Raw genomic sequence first — 4,464 nt, 5'->3', positions numbered from 1 at the left:
TGTAATCCGGATCGAAGGCGTAATCATTTCCTTCAAATTTATCCTTATATCATGTGTTGGTTCTTATAAATGGCCCGAAATGATATTAAACATGGAAATAAAAGCATTGGTTGTACCAATGTTTTTTCTAATATTCTCTCCTTTTGCGTCCATATATATAACTTTTGTTGTATGAAGGAGAGTTTTTATTCTGGGTTATCTCATTTTCACTCTGGGGGCCACACTCTAGTGTGTCAAATCCGGGTTCGGGTTTCTCATATCCCGACTCTTGTGTTTTGGTTTCCTCCTTCTGGATGGATCAAAATTAATACAGATGGGAGTTGGAAGCATGGTAGGGCTGGTTTTGGTGGGATTGCGAGAGATGATAAGGGAAAGTACCTTCTCTATTATTCAGACTCCCCGCTGGAAGCTGAGGCCCATGCGATTTTAATGGTTGATGCTATTGCTGGTTATTTAAGTTGGCACCACATTGAGATTGAAACTGATTCTAAAACTATTGTCGATATGTTAACCTGTGCTACCATCGTGACGTAGGACATTGCTTATTACATTAACAGAATTAAACGCCTATCCTCTAATATTATGATTGCTTGGAAGTTCATTCATCGTGAAGGAAATATGCAGGCCAATTGGGTTGCCAATGTTGCTGCTCAAAATTTATAGGTTTTTGTTGGTACTCTTCCACCTCTGCCTTTACAGGTCTTACTTAATGGGGATTCTATGGATGCACCTTTTATTAGGTTTGTTAATGAGTAATTTATGGAGCCGTTTTAGCAATTTTCTTTCCATCATCTTGCCACTATTTTTGATACAGGGCTTCTGGATTTTGGGAGGTTTTGAAGCCTCCAATTTTCGGTACAGGAGCTTTAAATTTTCGGCAGGGAGGTTATTTGGGGCTGGACTGCTCAGTGTTTCGATAATTAAGGTTCCCAAAATCGGTTTTTGGGATGTGGTGGAGCCCGGTTTTGCTCGTTTTGTGTTGCAGCTCTCTTCTCCACACTATCGTGGGACAATATTGGAGGCTTGGCTTTTTGGACTTCATTTCTTTTCAGAATTCACTCATGCTGGCATAGGATTTTTGCTTGCCTACATGTTTTGTTTTATAATTTGAGGGTATTTTGTTTTGAGATACATGTATCTTTGTCTTGGCTATACCTTTATCTCATATTTTTCTATTTTCTAGGTTTCTATTTTCTAGGTTCGGGTGTAATCGGGCTAAGGAACCCCCTAACGAGTGTGTTATGAATGGTTTTTTGTTAATGAGTGTGTTATGTATGGGAGTGTGTTATGAATGGTTTTTTGTTATTTTAGCGGGGGATCCTTTCCCAACCCATTTTTGTACTCATCTTTTGTGATTAACATGTAAGGAACCATAAGCTGCTCTTTCCTTATATATATATATATATATATAAAGTGACATTTTATTTTATTTAATCAAGGAGGTCAAAATGTTGGACGACCATGATTAGAATGAATATTTTAAAAAATATTATTTTAAAAAAATACTAATTAAAAAAAAAACTGAATTGTAAAAGAAAAACTATTGAGAAATAGGAAGCTTTACATATCCAACACCTAAACTTCAATTTTTACATATATGCCCGCGTGCAAAGATGTATTTTAATTTTTAAAGGTTAAAAAAATATTATTTTCGATATGGTATGAAATATTTAAATGTTATAAATATCAAAAATAAAAAGCAGGTATTTGAAGCCACTGTTATTGTTGCTATTAAAATGCTTATAATGCTAAGAAAATATAGAGTTACCACATTTCATTTTTAAGTTCTATTCAAGTTGATTTCTACTAAGATGCAGTAGCTATGATATCCAGTTAATGAATATCCAGTTAATGATAATTTCTCTCCAGTTAATGATAATTTCTCTGATTTCTTGGTATGGACTAATCTTCCAAGGCAAATTTTTCTCATTCTCAATCTTGCAAATGACGAGTCATCAAGGATGGCATGAAAGTCATACAGATGAAGCAACCATTTTCCCTTATTCTGGACAACTCTATGAAGTAGATAGGTTGGGAAAACTCATGTTCTTCTGCTCAATTGTAACATTTGTACTTTTAATTGCTCTTTTATTTTACTATATAATGGTATTTACCATTTTTTATTTGTTTTCAGCCTTTATTGTTTCAATAATTCAATATTATTCTGCTATGAATTATTTATATAGACATCATATATGTATTATTAAATTATTGAATTGAAAAGAAAACAATAGTTGTAGTTTTTGCTAACCACTTAAATCAAACAGTCATAACAAGATTTTACATGTATAAAACCTACATTTTTATATTTACTTGAATAACATTTTAATGTCAAAATTATATCAAAAGAATTAATGCAAAATTTGATGTGATGTGACATATAAGTGTTATAAAAATAAATATTGAAGTTTAGGTGTTGGATATGTAAATACATAAGAATTGAATGTTATGTATGCTAATCACCCAAAATGGGGAGATTTACATAAGATATGAAATCCTAAAATATACACAATTAGATGTCAATGCAAGAAACGACTATAATATTTTCAAGCCTAGTAATTTATGGATCGAATCTGCCTTGGGAGCATATTAGTGCCAATTAAGTAGGGGCTACAAGATGCATTTGTAATGAAATCATGTAATTTGAGTTTTGCAAATAACTTCTGAATGAGGTACTCCTCTTGGGTTTCTCTTTTATGAAAAATTTAGTTGCACTTACCATGCAGCAAAAAAGATTAGAAAATATCAATACAGTTTTGTACTGTCATGGAGAGAAATAAGAAGGTTCGCATGCAACAAATGCATACATATTTACTTTAAATGATTCATAATGAGTTTCATATTCAATAAGATGCACAATGCTAAAATTCTAATTTTTTTTTGTATTTGAATTTTACTAGAAAATTCATTATGATTCTATATTGTATCTTTATAATAGTAGATTTATTTTTGTTAAAAATATTAAAACTAGAATCCCATTGCAATTTCATCATTTTAAGCGCATTTTTTGGTTGAATTTTATTCTTCTACTAATGCAAAGTCTAACTCAAGTATGAATTGATTCAGATCACAGTATTACTGATTGAATACAAAACATTATGTTTGTTCTCTTTGCCATATTTATACAGTATGTAGAAGGGCATAAATTAGAAAAAATTATCTTAAACTTTATACTAATTAGTATGCAAAGTGTTCACAAGCTACTTTTTTTTATCAAATCACATGGGTTGTTACAACTTTCCTCAATAACATGGCTAATGATATGGCTGGAAAAACGTTTATGCTCTTTGCTTGATTCCATGAGCTTATAATATGGCTAATGGTATGTGTTGCCTCCAATTATCTAATTTGAATACCACTCAATTCATAAGTATTTACATATCTAACATGAACTTAAAATTTAATGTGATATGAAAGATTTACATGGTATAAATATTAAAAATCAAAGTTTAGCTTTTAAATATATGATTATGTAGCAACTAGGTGTTATGTATGTAAATGCCACATAAAAAGAATAAGTAGAACTTAGAACAGATTATAACAAAATAAGGCTTGCAGAACACTACCATCATTTCAAATATCCAAATAAAGGAATAAAACTTTTCATCCAAATTTCCATAGGCTAAAATGAATAAACATTTGAAATCCAAAGGAATATTGAACATATTTCATTAAACAAAACCTAAGAATACATTGAACCCAAGAAAATTAATATGGAAGCTCCAAAAAAATGTATTTATATCTCTTCTTTTATATATATACCCAATTGCAACTGTTCAAACAATGTAAACTGCAGCTTAAATAAATTAAGATAAAAGACAATATTTTTGGAGGAATGCATTAAAAAAGCTATTTAATGTAGTTGCATTTCTTAATTAAAGATTCTCATGTTATGCATTCTGCAAAGATTCTTTTATCATGCATAGGAAGGGTTATAGGTAATCAAAGTTGGCTGCATGATGAAGTAAACTTGAAAACAACAAATGTGGGACTTGATCATCAATAACATAATGACGAAGTCATTGATGTCAAATCCAATTTCAACAAGGAATCGACTAACAAGTTCTTTGGTTTACTCGTCCTCCTCTTATCCTTCTAGAGGATTATATATCATATTTACCATGACTTTAGAGAGCATCTCCATCCTCCCATTTTGTGGATCAAATTCCACCATATCCTCTATAGTAAAAGCAATTTATTTGCCTAATTTTCTGTCTGATTTGTTTGGTAATACCCTTCATAGCATTGCCCATGTCTTGTGTTACCTTCAACATCTCTAACAGTCATAATTTATATAAATTAGTTTTTCATCAAAGTAAAAATATGATTCATACCTAGTTTTATGCCAATTTTTTAACAATGTTCAACTTTAGTATAGACTAAAATACACAATCAGTGATAATAACATTAATTAGACAGCTCATGGTGGAACAAGGTCGGTATTTCTATGCATGATTGTGTAAG

Source organism: Phalaenopsis equestris, unplaced genomic scaffold, assembly GCF_001263595.1.
Source record: "Phalaenopsis equestris unplaced genomic scaffold, ASM126359v1 Scaffold234762, whole genome shotgun sequence".
Lineage (NCBI taxonomy): Eukaryota > Viridiplantae > Streptophyta > Magnoliopsida > Asparagales > Orchidaceae > Phalaenopsis > Phalaenopsis equestris.
This window is presented reverse-complemented; position numbering follows the sequence as displayed.